The sequence below is a fragment of the Hoplias malabaricus genome, chromosome 9, assembly GCF_029633855.1.
Source record: "Hoplias malabaricus isolate fHopMal1 chromosome 9, fHopMal1.hap1, whole genome shotgun sequence".
Classification (NCBI taxonomy): domain Eukaryota; kingdom Metazoa; phylum Chordata; class Actinopteri; order Characiformes; family Erythrinidae; genus Hoplias; species Hoplias malabaricus.
The window spans coordinates 13,855,303-13,872,409 of NC_089808.1; positions in this window are offsets into that span (position 1 = coordinate 13,855,303).

A 17,107-nucleotide genomic window follows, 5' to 3' on the forward strand; every position below is an offset into this window, starting at 1 on the left:
GTTTGTTCAGAATAAGAAGTTTAGTTCCAAGATAATATATATGGAAGGAAATGGTTTTGGTCTATAATGATGTGGAGAGAAAAGCAGGAAATATACAAGATTCCTCATCATATCTATAATATGTAGCAAGGAATACAGAGTTGTTCATTTTAAATAATTCATACAAGATAATAGGTGCTGGTCATAAAATTAGAATATCACAAAAACTGGATTTATTTCAGTAATTGTGTGAAAAATTGATACTTATTATACTCATTCATTACACACAGACTTATATATTTCAAGTGTTTATTTCTCAGTCTAGTTCTGTAGGCTGCACAATCATGGGGAAGACTGCTGACTTGACAGTTGTCGAAAAGATGACCATTGACAACTTACACAAGCAGGGCAAGACACAAAAGGTCACTGCTAAAGAGGCTGGCTGTTCACAGAGCTCTGTGTCCAAGCACATTAATAGAGAGGCGAAGGGAAGGAAAAGATGTGGTACAGAAAAGTTTACAAGCAATAGGAATAACCGCACCCTGGAGAGGATTGTGAAACAAAACCCATTCAAAAATGTGGGGGAGATTCACAAAGACTGGATGCAGCTGGAGTCAGTGCTTCAAGAATCACCATGCACAGACGTGTGCAAGACATGGGTTGCAGCTGTCGCATTCCTTGTGTTAAACCACTCTTGAACAAGAGACAGCATCAGAAGTGTCTCGCTTCCAAGAAGGACTGGACTGCTGCTGAGTGGTCCCAAGTTATGTTCTCTGATGAAAGTCAATTTTACATTTCCTTTGGAAATCAAGGTCCCAGAGTCTGGAGGAAGAGAGGAGAGGCACAGAATCCACTTTGCTTGAGGTCCATTGTAAAGTTTCCACAGTCAGTGATGGTTTGGGGTGCCATGTCATCTGCTGATGTTGGTTCACTGTGTTTTCTGAAGTCCAAGGTCAATGCAGCCATCTACCAGGACGTTTTAGAGCACTTCATGCTTCCTGCTGCTGAACAACTTTATGGAGATGCAGATTTCATTTTCCAACAGGACTTGGCACCTTCACACAGTGCCCAAGCTACCAGTACCTAGTTTAAGGACCATGGTATCCCTGTTCTTAATTGGCCAGCAAACTCGCCTGACCTTAACCCCATAGAAAATCTATGGGGTATTGTGAAGAGGAAGATGAAATATGCCAGACCCAACAATGCAGAAGAGCTGAAGGCCACTATCAGAGCAACCTGGGCTCTAATAACACCTGAGCAGTGCCACAGATTGATCGACTCCAAGCCATGCCACATTGCTGCAGTAATTCAGGCAAAAGGAGCCCCAACTAAGTATTGAGTGCTGTAAATGTTCATACTTTTCAGTTGGCCAGCATTTCTAAACATCCTTTTTATTGTATTGGTCTTAAGTAATATTCTAATTTTCGGAGATACTGAATTTGGGTTTTTCATTAGTTGTCAGTTATAATCATCAAATTAAAAATAAATACTTGAAATATATCAGTCTGTGTGTAATGAATGAGTATAATATACAAGTTTTATCTTTTGAAAGGAATTACTGAAATAAATAAACTTTTTCATGATATTCTAATTTTATGACCAGCACCTATATATATATATATATAATTAATAATAATGATACAAAACCTTTATTTGATTAAAGCTGAAGATGATAGTATAAAATATATGAATCACCTGCTTCTTTTCAGTTGTATGACCTCCAGCTGCATCTGCAGGAAAAAAAAAAAAAAGGATCATTATTTAAATATTGAGTTTACAATCCAATATTATATCAATAACAAAAAGAGAAGATGCCAGAATTAATTTAAAACCTACCTTTTTCACAACTGATGTGTAATTTTCGACACAGAAATAAAACCACAGCCATTAATATGATGTTAGATGCAGCTAAAACAATAAGAGCTGAGACCAGGGGGTTCCGACCTTGATCTAAAGAACAGAGAAAGCTAATTTAATTTATTTAATACATTTACACACACCAATCATGCCTGTGTCCAAACCACTGCTCACTACTGCCAAATTAGGCATTTTACCATTAGATTTAGTGACTTTTCAGAGCCCTCAAGGGAAATATTTCTAAAACTAAAGAATTACTGGTGTCAAAACTTGCAACTTTCTGTACAACCAATTCTCACAGAAGAGAATCATCAGGAACACAACTCATCAGAACACCAGGACTGGCCATGAGCGAGATGCACAGCTCACAGAAAGTAAAAAAAAAAACATAAAAATGCCAGTTAGCCCATTAGCTTACTTTTTAGTATTCAGGAGCTCTGGTGTGGTTCCCAATCTCACCTCCTCATCCTGACTGAACTCCCCATTATTATTATTTTTTTTTTTTTTGAGAGAGAGAGAGAGAGAGAGAACTCCCACAACTATGTGTCTGGGAGCAGGGAGCAGGGAGACAGGTCTTTTTCGGAACCTGGTCTCATGGGTTATATATACAGAGTGCCATGAGCTCTCTCTCTACGCAGCCACTCTGCACCCAGAGATGGAGCAGCTCAGTCAGTCCTCACAGCAGCTCACACATATCAGAATGAGCTGTGAATGTGCAAACAGTGCTGACAAAGGCACTTGTTTGCTTCTTTCGTTCAATTTATTCCTCTTTCTAATCTGAGTTCATAAACTTGATTGAGAGTTTGCTTTATTCAACTGTAAACACATCTTACGAACATATGACACAGGACCTGGAGGTGTGATATGACCCAGAAGTGCCAAACTGTCACATGTGTCATCACACTTAAGAAGTGTATAGGTGCACTGTGTAGTGCAAACTCTACAGAATATTGTTCATCTGTTTTTCTACATACTTTGTTTGCCCCCTTGCTCCCGATTCTTCAATAGTCAGGACCCCCACAGGACTACAATATAGCAGGTAGAATTTAGATGGTGGATCATTCATAGTGGGTATTGGTGGTGTGTTAGTGCGTGCTGCCCAGGCATGAATGGATGCATGAATGGATGGATAAGTGTTTAAAATCCTCATGTCAATGCTGGACTGAAAATAATCTTCTAATGAAACATATTAATCAAACAACAAATACCTACTCCTGTGCTTGTGTGTGAGTGTGTGTGTGTGTGGGGGGGGGGGTCCTGATCTTTGACCTTTGAAGAATAGGTTGAATTTGTGGTCAAAGAAGAAACATACATTCATTCATTATCTGTAACCGCTTATCCTGTTCAGGGTCGCGGTGGGTCCAAAGCCTACCTGGAATCATTGGGCGCAAGGCGGGAATACACCCTGGAGGGGGCACCAGTCCTTCACAGGGCAACACAGACACACACTCACACCTACGGACACTTTTGAGTCGCCAATCCACCTAGCATCGTGTGTTTTTGGACTGTGGGAGGAAACCGGAGCACCCGGAGGAAACCCACGCAGACACAGGGAGAACACATCAACTCCTCACAGACAGTCACCCGGAGCGGGAATCAAACCCACAACCTCCAGGTCCCTGGAGCTGTGTGACTGCGACACTACCTGCTGCACCACCGTGCTGCCCCCAAAGAAGAAACAGACAAGCATAACTACCATGAAAACACTAAATTAAATATATAGGGTGTTTTAAGACTTCTCCTGAATTCCTGAGTCCACACCCAGGACCGATTCACAGTTCCATGCATCAGTCTTTTGTGTGTAGATTTACAAAATGGATGGAAGCTTCATCCGTTTACTGCTTTTAATTTTTACTTCTTAAAACAAACACTCAAGCAGAGAGGAACAGTATTTTTGGGATGCCATGTTGACCAGTTAGGAAGATTCTGAAGGCCTTTAACTGACAAGGCCTAAAACCAGTTGTGTGTTGGGGCCCATAGAAGCAGCGAGTGTGACACAAGTCCACGAGAAGCAAATCCTACCCTTTCATAAAAGAAAACTTATATATGTTCTATGGACTGCACCCAAACATAAAAAGAGCTTTGACATTTGACCTAATGTACCCATAGAGCAGTGTGACCTGGTTCTGTAAACTGAAAACGCACTTAATCTTACCAACAAAGTCCAGTTTAGTCCCGTTGCCCAACAGTATCTGTCCACACACAGCCACAGCACAGTAGTAAGTTCCAGCATCAGAGAGACTGATGTTGGTCTTGGGGAGTTTGTAGACACAGCTCTGTGTAGGAGAATCAGCCTCAGAACTCCTGCTACACTGACTGTTAGTGTCTCCATGAGTGTAAATGATTCCTGGAGGAGATTCTCCTGATCCATGTCTCAGCCAGTACACACTGTGTTCTCCTGCAGACGCATCTGTGAGGACTGAACACTGCAGAGTTGTGCTGCCTCCCACTTCAACAGAGTCTAATACAGGAGTCTGGAGAACACTGTAGACACTTGAAGATGAACCTGAAGAGAAAACATTCACTCATCACTGAAGGAGATGAAGATTGTGATATGGATTATTAAACTGATGCTATTTAATATAAACAGATTATTTTAGACAATAACTTACCATTAAGAACTACAACTGTGCAGTCTGATAAGAAAATACCTCTGTAACCGGATACAGCACAGTGGTATGTAGCTGAATCTGATGGTTCTGCGTTTGTGATGTTCAGATTAAAACTTCCTTGTTGTTTTAATGCTTTAAAGCGACTGCTCTTGTTAAAGTCATTATGGTACTGTAGAGTAGTCGTATGAGAAACGATGAGAAGAGTTCTTTCTCCTGGTGTGTGTTTGTACCATGAAACATCTGATACATCTAAATCTGTAAAAGAGCAGGTCAGACTAATATTCTCTCCAGGGTGAATAAACCTCAGTCCATTTAGACACTGAATCTGCACCTCTGAGTTTTCACCTAAAATAAAAAAAGAATAATTCACTGTAAAGAGATGTATATTATGTAACAACTCTGAGTCATTTCAAATGAAATAAATAAAGATTGGTGAATAAAGACCTTAATCAGTACCTGACGCAGTGAAGAGTAAAAAAAGCGCATACAACCCAGTCATCACTGAACTCTTCAAGTAATGTAGGTCCTAGAAATGTATATCATTTATGTGTTTAATTAAAATGTACATTTTAGATAACTATAATACATGTAGTTTCTGTTGGAACAAAACCTCATATCTCCATTTTTATATTAAACATATTTCAAAATTAAACTGTGCAGACATTTCACAGCGCAGAGCAACACATGCCTTGAAATAACTTTGAATTAAATTGATAGATTTACTTACAGTGAAAGTAGACAATGATATTTTTTCTTTCTGTAAAATCACTTCTTTAGAAATCCAATAATTTGTTCTTTGTCACTGGAATGTGGTTAAATCTGTGAGATCACATGTGGCTTTGAAAGGCATCAGTAACCTTCTGTAGTGTAGTTAACCTGTGTGCAAAGCTTTAGCAACAGCAGCATTGTCTCACTGTGCTGAAAGCTGATTGGTTCCTATTACATGTGTTACAACTGGACCCCAACCCCCCACCACTACCAGCAGTGGACATAAAAACACAAATGAACAAGCAAATGTCTACTGCTCTTGACCTGGTTTGTTCACAGCAATCCCACTATAACAAACATCTTGAGATATGAATTTTAATGTATGGTTTATTTAGGGTGCTAGTAAAGTCATCACAGCACATGAAAAGTAAAATAATGGTTTAGAGAGCATCATGGAACAATGGGTCTGTTGAAGCTTCAAGAAAGTAAGCTACAACCATATGAACAAAATCACTACTCAAATGGTTCTGAACGCATTGATGCCTTTGAGGCAGAAGGAATGTAATTGGTTACCAACCAACAAATATAGAGGATTGTGATTGGTTATAATGGATTGGAGTGGAGTGGAGATTTTCAAATACCAGTGAGTGCCAGAAATGACTTTAAATAAAATAAATGTGTAATATACTGTACACATATTTCTTGCATTAATTTGTTTTGCTTAAATAGAGGATAATGTAACTCTGTGACTTTGATGAAGTTGCAAACTGCCTCTACAGCCTCAGAGACAGATTTGGAAGAAGCACATTACTGCACACTTGCTGAAGCAGCTATACCTCCATCTCAGTGAACCGTATAGAAAGTAAAGTAAATAACATGTATTCAATTGATTCAAAAATAAACTGGATTCTAATTTTAGATACTGTAAGATCTGGTTCATCGAGCAGAATCAAGAAATAACTTTTTTCAGTTCAGTTGAATGCCATCATGCATTCATTGTCTGTAACCGCTTATCCAGTTCAGGGTCGCAGTGGGTCCGGAATCATTGGGGTGCAAGGCAGGAACACACCCTGGAGGTGGCGCCAGTCTTTCGCAGGGTGACACACACTCACACACGCATTCACTCACACACTCACACCTATGGACACGTTTTGAGTCACGTACTATCCACGTACCACGCGGACATGGGTTGAACATGCCATACTCCTCACAGACAGTCACCCGGAGCGGGAGTTTTAATGCCACTAATTTATCCTCAAGTTTTTGCCACACTCCACTGGAATGGAATGTTTGGTTGATACAACCACAAGCAAAGAAACTCTCAGAACACTCTTCTTTTATGTTTGTATACAGTGTTACATTGGAGGACTATAGTTAGTAGAGCTAACGTCTTGCTGAACTTAGATAACAGTGGAGAATTTTTTTCTTATTTTATGTCACTAAGACTAATGTTAACTGGTGATTGATGATATTAGTTAGCATATTTTAACTTGCTAACATTAACTATTTTCATTATGATACTAAGCAGTTTTAAATATTACTAAACAGCTTTACAGACATCAACATCATTAACTGCCTTTGAGGATGCAAACACGAGTCTGACAGGAAACGAACACTTTGCACCTTGGCTGAAATTAGAACTTGTAAAAAGAGCTGTAGCTGCACGTGCCTCAGATGATGTAAAGTTTGGCTTTCTAAAATTAATCAAAATTAATTAATCAAATTAATTAATCATCAAATCAATCAAAATTAATATCAAAAGATATTATTAATCTAAATCTACTAGGAAATATATACTGTTTCTTATTCCTAAAAAGATAATACAATCTAAAATGCTTGTTTTAAACCTTGTCATGTGACTTGTTTGCAAATTGTTCCTCCAGCATTTTTTAAGCACACCTTTCTCTTTTAGCCTACATGCATTAGTTAACACTGAGTAAATTAACCTTACATTTATTAATACATGAATTATGAATTTGTTCTGGCTTAATGCTGCATTATTTAAGGATGAGTTAATGTCTTAATTACTGTCAGTTAATGTAACCTTAATATATAGTGTACCACTCTGTCACTTTGTTGCACACATCTGTCAGGACCAGGCGGACTGACGGAGGTGGATGCACTTGCAATAACACAAAAGACTTTTTATTTAAACAATAGATAACAAAACAGTGACAGACTTTGATAACACAACAGGATACTTAGACAAGGAAAGACCTAGACAGAGAGACTTTGAAAGAATGATCTGGACAGAGAGACTTAGACAGATAGAGAGAGAACAGGACAGACAGGGAACTGGACAGAGAAACCTAGACAGAGAGAGCTAAACAGAGAGAGAAAGCTAAAGAGACCAACCTGGACAAAGAGAGCTAAACAGAGACTTAGACAGGGAGAGCTAAAAAGAGATCTAAGCAGAGATATCTTAAACAGAGACCTAGACATGGAGAGACAGATATAGAAAGACCTAAACTGAGTAAAGACACAGAATTCAGACAAGAGAGATATAAAGATTGGCTTAAAGGGAATGAAGAACAGACGAGACAAACAAACCAGAGACAGACAAGCAAATGTGGAGCAAGAACGAGATGAAACGAGGAAAGGGATCAATCAACAGACAAAAGAGACTGGAAAAAGCAAAACGTATGTCCAACAAAGAGGCACAAAGCAAAGGAACTTAAATACACACCACAGACAAGGAACGCCTGGGACAGATAACGAGAGGGCAGGACTACAAAGGAGGCACAACCAGAGGGTGGAGCTAAGGCGGGACAAGGGCGGAGACAGGAACAATAACAAACAGAGCCATGTACTAGGGCACATGGAGCACATTTTGGGAAAAACACACACAGAACAGGACCAAGGCATGAAATCACACATGCACCTTAGCAACTTTATCCTTGTTCTGCTCCTGCTTGTTCAATGTTATATATTATCGCTGGCTTGCTTCCACACACAAGAACTTCATCCGAGCCATGGCTCAACTGCACAATTCAATACATCACTTTTCCATACGTTCTGCATGAGCTCAAAACATTTCACACTTCACCAAATGTACAAAACCTGCTGAGAATGTGGACCCGAGTCCTGAAAAAAACTCTGGTATGAAAATGTGTGAAAATCTAATAATTACAAAATGTCTTAACACTAGCAGTGCTGCCTCTGGTTGACCTTGAAGCACCAAGCCAACCTTGTACACCATATATTGGACATCCTCAGACCTCAGCATCAATGCTCAGATATTGAACAGAATGGCATAACTCCTCATACTAAACAACTTTGAGCCTTCAGAAAGCCATTGTCACGTCTCTGATCTTCTGAATTGAACATCAGGCTTTATAGGAAATGTCTTCAGAAAAAAAAGGCATCAGACAAAATGCCCTTAGAAAAAAATGCATCAAATTCCCTCAGTCAATTGAACAATAGTGATAAATTTTGTCAGGTTTTTGAGAGTTACTGAGCAGTGAGCCAGGGTTTGCGGGTGTTAATTTTAAAACCATAGACATTGATTCTGGCAGTAAGTGCTTTCCTTTGTTTTTTGTGTGGATGAAATGGCTAGATTTACACTTTGTGTCGGTAGATCCCAAGCTTTGTTGAGGACAGTGTTAGAATCAGGTTTTTGAGAGTTACTGATGAACAAGTGCCAGTGGTAGCTCCTGCTAATTTTAGCCAGATGAACTTACTTTAATAGTGTTAGACATTGTTTCTGGTAAAAAGTGCTTTTCTCTCTGTTGCTGTGTAACAACATGGTCCAGTGTATATTATTAGCTATATATGAGTTTTATCATGTAGTCAACATCATTTTATTGTTTTACACGGATTCAAAAAGAAAGAGAGAGATAGAGGGGGAGAGGGAGAGAGCATTCTTACATCGTATTCCTTTAAAATGAAGGACTAGATTTCCACTTAATATTCCTTCTCCACAGAACATAAGCTGAGGACTACACTACTTCATTTTACTTTAATTATCCATTAAAATAAATTCTCAACACATTTTTCAGAACTGAAAGGTACATTATGCAGATGTTCACATGCAAAACTTAGGAACCTTCATCAAAGTGCACAAAGAGCAAAAACCAAAAATTGTGCTTTAAATTGAACACTAAAATGTATCTATATTTGAGTTGCTCTAGTTAATCATGCTGGAGTTCGCTCTCACAATAAGGCATTCTTTGCAGCATTTGTTTTTTACACATTTGGGTCCTACAGAAAAGGCACTGAAGATTATGAAGTTCAGCACATGTATGTGCACTTTGCTGATGGTTTCTTTTGTATGTGAAAATCCACTTAATTAAGGAGCAATTGAAATGAAATATAGTAGTGTAGTCCTGAGCTTGTATTCTGTGGGGAAAGAATATGAAGTGAAAGTCTAGTTCTTCCTTTTAACAAATTGAAATTATTAGTAGTATTTTATATTAATGTATATCCAATATTAAACATAAAAACAACTTCCCACTGATGTTTACCACAAACAAGAGGCTTAATTGTCAGCTGTTATCAATTTCATGAACTGCAGCACTATTTTTAAATTGTCTGAAGGATTATAGTCTCATTTGGTCTGATATTTTTTTTTTCCTGAAGCTGTTTGGTCTGAAGCCTGATAATATTCAATTACAGGAGATCTGAGACATGATGATTGTCACGGCTGCACAGGGAGGACGAGGAGACGGACGTAAACGCAAGGACTTTTATTTAACACAGACAGAATAAAAAAAACAACACGGGTAGTAAAGACAATACTACAAACCGGATTCCAAAAAAGTTGGGACACTAAACAAATTGTGAATAAAAACTGAATGCAATTATGTGGAGGTGCCAACATCTAATATTATATTCAGAATAGAACACAAATCACAGATCAAAAGTTTAAACTGAGAGAATGTATCATTTTAAGGGAAAAATATGTTGTTTCAAATTTTCATGGCATCAACAAATCCCAAAAAAGTTGGGACAAGGCCATTTTTTACCACTGTGTGGCATCCCCCCTTCTTCTTACAACACTCAACAGACGTCTGGGGACAGAGGAGACCAGTTTCTCAAGTTTAGAAATAGGAATGCTCTCCCATTCATGTCTAATACAGGCCTCTAACTGTTCAATCGTCTTGGGCCTTCTTTGTCGCACCTTCCTCTTTATGTTGCGCCAAATGTTCTCTGTAGGTGAAAGATCTGGACTGCAGGCTGGCCATTTCAGTACCCGGATCCTTCTCCTACGTAGCCATGATGTTGTGATTGCTGCAGAATATGGTCTGGCATTATTTTGTTGAAAAATGCAGGGTCTTCCCTGAAAGAGATGACGTCTAGATGGGAGCATATGTTGTTCTAGAACTTGAACATAGTTCTCTGCATTAATGGTGCTTTTCCAGACATGCAACCTGCCCATGCCACAAGCACTCATGCAACCCCATACCATCAGTGATGCAGGCTTCTGAACGGAGCATTGATAACAAATTGGGTTATCCTTGTCCTCTCTGGTCCGGATGACATGGCGTCCCAATGTTCCATAAAGAACTTCAAATCGTGACTCATCTGACCACAGAACAGTCTTCCATTTTGCCACGCTCCATTTTAAAAGACCCCTGGCCCAGTGCAAACGTCTGAGCTTGTGGAACTTGCTTAGAAATGGCTTCCTCTTTGCACTGTAGAGTTTCAGCTGGCAACGGCGGATGGCACGGTGGATTGTGTTCACTGACAATGCTTTCTGGAAGTATTCCTGAGCCCATTCTGTTATTTCCTTGACAGTGGCATTCCTGTTTGAGGTGCAGTGACGTTTAAGGGCCCGGAGATCACGAGCATCCAGTTTTACGGCCTTGACCCTTACACACAGCAATTGTTCCAGATTCTCTGAATCTTTTGATGATGTTATGCACGGTTGATGATAATAACTTAAAAGTCTTTGCTATTTTATGCTGGGTAACACCATTCTGGTATTGCTGCACTATCTTTCTGCGCAACAATGGTGGAATTGGTGATCCTCTTACCATCTTGGCTTCAGAGAGACACTGACACTCTGAGAAGCTCTTTTTATACCCAATCATGTTGTCAATTGACCTAATTAGTGTTAACTGGTCTTCCAGCTGTTCGTTATATGCTCAATTTCCTTTTTCCAGCCACTTATTGCTACTTGTCCCAACTTTTTGTGGATTTGTTGACACTGTGAAATTTTGAATCAACATATTTTTCCTTTAAAATGTTACATTTACTCAGATTAAACTATTGATCTGTCATCTATGTCCTATTACGAATAAAATATTGACATTTGCCATCTCCACATAATTGCATTCAGTTTTTATTCACAATTTGTTTAGTGTCCCAACTTTTTTGGAATCCGGTTTGTAGCTAAACAGAGCTTAACAAGGACGGACAGGGAAGAGCCACGAACTGGGGTAGACACGTGAGAACAGAGAACTGTGAAACACATATCTACACACACAACACCAGACAAGGGAGCACTGAAACAAAGGGACTATATAAGGAGAAGACAAACAAGGAGCACCTGGAGACAATAACGAGACAGAGGCAGGACTAAGGTGGGGCTAGGGAGGAACCAGGGCGGAGACAGAAACAACAACAAACAGGGCCATGTGCTACATGAGCACTTGGTGGGGTAAACAGACAGGACTGGACCCGAATGTGATAATGATGATGTTTTTGAGACTCAGAGTCGTGTAGTATGAGGAATGATGCCGATTTTTCCAACACCCACCCCCCCACCACCAACAACAACAATACCACACAAATACACAAATGCAAACAAACACAGTCACAGAGTAAAATCGAGAGAAAGAATGAGAGGGACAAAATCAGGCAAAATATATATTTTCATTATTTTTAATTCATTAATTTATTTGTTCATTCATACAAAATAAAAATGGCTTTGAAATAATTTTAAAATATTGAACCAGAGAATTTAGCATAGCATCCATTCTGAGTGGCAAATCAGAGAGAGTACTGAAAGATTCAGGATATTCGGTTTTGTTGGTAGTAAATGACCTGGGAGTAATCTTCAGCCTCTTTAATCATCAGTGGTTCACTGGTGTAGTCTCCAGCTGCAGCTAATATATATTTATCACACGCAGCCTGGAGAAAGAGACTGTGTTTAACTCATATCATCACTAACCAGCTGAGTAAAGTACACAATCCCGTTTAAAATAAAATCCGAAATAATACATAATTCATTCATAACATATTCATCTGCAACTGAGCAGGAGGAAGTATGTGTTCTGACTTTGAGAGTTTAGCAGAGAATTAGTAGATATGTAATCACCTGATTTACTAGAGCTGAGCATCCTTCAGCACCATCTTCAACAAACAACAAGTAAATCATTCAAACACCACATTACTGCATTATTCTCAAAAGTTATAAACATATTAAACTGAACAACTGTGTCAGTGTGTAACCTACCTTTACAACAAAATAGTTTACTGCAAAGATATAAAACCACCGCCATAGATATGATGTTTGATGTGGCTAAAACAGACATTATTAGGTTCAACTTCCCTGTCTCTGTAATGATAAAGGAAGCAAATTATTTATTATGTAAAACAGTCTTTTAATTAAATGCATTCAGGGAAAATATACTCTTTGTATTTTTAATATAAGGCTCATATTCTGAAAAAATATATTGGTTGGACTCAATGTTATTGCTTTTTGCTTACCACATTCACTCTTACCTACAAAGTCGAGCTGAGTCCCGTTCCCAAACAGTATCTGTCCACACACAGCCACAGCACAGTAGTAAGTTCCAGGATCAGAGAGGTTCTTGGGGAGTTTGTAGACACAGCTTTGTGTAGGAGAATCAATCTCAGAACTCCTGCTACACTCACTGTTAGTGTCTCCATGAGTGTAAATGATTCCTGGAGGAGATTCTCCTGATCCATGTCTCAGCCAGTACACACTGTGTTCTCCTGCAGACGCATCTGTGAGGATTGAACACTGAAGAGTTGTGCTGCCTCCTACTTCAACAGAGTCTAATACAGGAGTCTGGAGAACAGTGTAGAGACTCGGAGATGAACCTGAAAAGAAAATATTCACTGATCACTGACTTAAACAGATTTGGGTTTAAACCAAATGGTGTTTTATGTAAACAGACTGAATTAGACTAGCACCTACCTTTAAATACCACAACTGTGCAGTCTGATAATGTAAGCTCTGTGTAACTGGAGACTGCACAGTAGTATGTAGCTGAATCAGATGGTTCTGCATTTGTGATGTTCAGAATAAATCTGTTTTCTTTTTTTAGTGCATTAATGCGTCCGCTCTTGTTGAAACTGTTAAAGGATTTTAGAGTTGAACCAAAAACAGAAACAATGAGAAGAGGTTTCTATCCTGGAGTCTGTTGAAGCCATGTAATCCCTGACGCAGCAGCATTTGAAAAAGAACAAGTCAGACTGATATTTTCTCCAAGCTTAATGTACTTCTGTCCATTTAGACATGGAATGTTCACTTCTGAGGTGCCACCTAAAAAATGATTAAGAGTTGAATGTTGTGTAGAGAGTTGTGTGCATTACAAAGTGAATGTAAATAATAAAATGTAGAAATGTACAGAAAGACATTAAACAGTACCTAAAACAACAGAGAACAAAGCAAGTGCACACAATCCAATCATCACCAAACTCTTCTAGCATGTCCTGAAACAATATTATGTATTTTTACACAGTAATTTTGTTACAAAATGCCTTCAGAGTAAAGTGTTTACTGATAGGAGAGAATCTTTATATTTTAACACACACACATACATATATGTATATAATTCTGTGACTCTCAAACTAGAGCCCACTTCAATATGCACAGTGCCAAAATTTCAGTCATTACAAAATGACTTAAAAAGTAAGTAGTGATAAATGTACTTACATTGGAGTTTGGGAATGTTTTAATTTCTTCTGTAAAGTTGCTTCTTTGTAGATACAAGTATTTGCTTCAATAGCAATGTTATAATTTTCTATGTTACTGGCTTTTAGTTGATTCTATAGGATCACTTATCGTTTGTGAAGGACAACAGTAAAACTTTGAGACATATTTAATCTGTGTGTAAACCTTCTACAACAGCAGATTTATATCATTGTGCTGAAAGCTGATTTGTTCCCATCAAATGAGGTATAATTACACCCGACCACTCACAGAAACAGGAATAACACAGAAATGAATATGCTAATCACTACTGCAGTGGGCCTGGTTTGGCCAAAGTAATCCCACCACATTAAAGAACTAGAGATTTGAGTATTAAATATCTTACAGTCAGTAAGAGCACATTATCCATTGAAGTAAATAAAGCACAACAGCTAAACAAAGAAGTACAATCAAAACAGCCTTCAAATTTCTTTATCATAAGCAGCTTAATATGAAGACATACACATAGTCCATTTCCAAAACTGATGAAAGAAGCAGTAAATAATTATAATTCCAATACATCATATGCCTTTTAAGTGCAGATAAACTATATAAGTGTGTGATTAGAGATTTTTATTTCTGTTAAAATTACAAAATAAATGTATAGTTTCCATAAGGTAGAGAAAGTCCTTTTTGATTTAGGAGCTCCAGTCCAACACACACTGTATCAGGGGTTATAGATGCTATTTTACACCCGGCATCACTTGGCACAAGGTGGGAACACACCCCAGAGTGTGTGCCACTCCCTCACACGGCGATAAACACCCGCACACAATTCTTGAGTCACCAATCCACCTACCAGTGGTGGTTTTGGACCGTAGGAGAAAACCAGAGCACCTGGAGGAAACCCACATAGACATGGAACAAAACACCAAATTCCTTACAGACAATCACCCAGAGAGGTACTCGAACCCACAACCCAAGGTCCCTGGAGCTGTGTAGCAGCAACACTACCTGCTGAGCCACCATGCTGCCTCATCTCAATGAGATCAGAGGAAAAAACTAAGGTTAATGTCTCCTGCTGCTCAGGTTTTTCTCTCCACAATTTTATTTGATGGATTATTGAGATCAAAGACTATGCCAACACTCATGCTTCATGACTCCTTTTTGGCTTTTGGATAATCTGACTCTTTTCATGTGGGTAATTCCTGTAGTAGTGAAGCACATTGTGACAATGTAAACATGGTGAGCGTTCTGATGATGTTATTTACTATGACTTCATGTCTTATAGATCTACAACATTTAATTACTGATGACACTTAATAATGATTCAATTAAGCAATAAAACCTGAGAGGGAGTGTGTTATCATGAAATAACAGCACAGCTGTAATACAGCGCAAGCACAAAAGTGAGTATTGTAGGCATCTCAGCCGTGCTCTTATTTCATGATAACACATGATCTTGAGTGTTCTATTGCTCTTATACAACACTTTGGGTAATACATAAAGTATGAAATAAATAAATGGAGCTGTGAAAGCTCGGTTGAGCTGCAGCTATCTCAAATTTCCGTACGTTCCCTTTGTAGTGCACCATTAGTGGGGTACTTGGTTTTAACCAGCCAAACAGTGCATTATAACTGTAATATAATATTCATATAGAAGTATGGCTAAATGACTTGTATATATACCATTATAAAACAGTTAGTTCTGACCCTGCAGTGTGACATTCCTGGAGTGCCAATATTGCACAGTAATGGCATTCTGACTGAAACTCTTCTAAGTGTTAGTGCTCAGAATTCATGCAGAATTAATGTATATCACTGTCAATATCCCACATTTAGCATGAACCTCAAGTTTATTGTTGTTTACATATAATTACTACACCCTACCAACATTTCACACCCATACTTTGGAAATAACCTTTTGAATGTCTTTCAGCTTTTCTCTGTGTGTATGTTTTCATGTGATATAATCATGTCATTTTCTCTTACTTCCTGTTATTTAGCAGTAACCACAGGGTTGATAGCACACAGACAGTGCTGTTGAAGGTAGACTATGAAAATATCTAACCACATCAAAATGAGGCTTAAACAGACTTTTATCAGGTTCTAGAAAAATCCCCCCTCCATACTTTTTAGAAAAATAAAACACGAATAACAAAAATGAATAACCCACTGAATGTATGCTGCCTGGATCAGGAATGGCTATGTCATGTTGAGCTGTATCATTCAAACTTGTAAAAGACAAGTTTCTTAAGTCATCACAAGTTTGCTTCTTGGTTGTCTTTGAGGGGGCTCGCATTTTTCGTGTACAAGGTCCAGCATCTGAAAAATATAAGTAAATAAAATGAAAAAAGAAATAGGCCAAAACAAATTCAAGCTTCATGTTTTCATTGGATTGTACCTGTATTTATGCCAGATTCATCATACAGAAATTGGAATGGAGACACAATGTTATGACCTTCAGTATGATTTAACATCATACTGTTGAGAATCAGAGCGCATTGCTTGTAGGAGCCAAATTTCAGACAGAAGAAGATGGGGAGATCTGATCAGTATGTGTATGATTGGTCTAGTGATCGACCGATATGGGATTTTTGATGGCTGATGCTGATTTTTAGACAGCAGTAATGGCCGATGGCCGATATGTAAAGCCGATATTCCCATTCCTCAGGCAGTGAATAAACTAGAGGCACTATCATGATTTATTTTTACAGAAAACCCTTCAAATTTGTGAAAGAAACCATTTAGAAGTCCTGAAATATATATGAAGTGGTCAAAAGCTTATGAAAACAAAAAAAAATAAAAATAAATTTAGGCAATAGTCTTATTTTTGAAAAAAAAAAATGTTACTGACTATAAACTGACGAGTTCATGAGTCCCATTACTTTTTTCTTTTTAAAATTGTGTCTCCAGGGGTCTATTGATTTGAAGTTATTGCAATTGGAGCAGACAGTGGACAGATGGCCTCTCCAAGTGTCTCTTTAGACCCCAAGATCTCCATAAGGAAAATGATTAGTTTTACTGCAAAAATACAGTGTATATATCTCGTCTAGACCTAATGTCAACATCTTAGTGTTTTTCTTTACTTTCTATGAGAAACTCGTCTCCTGTCCCTCACTAAGTGA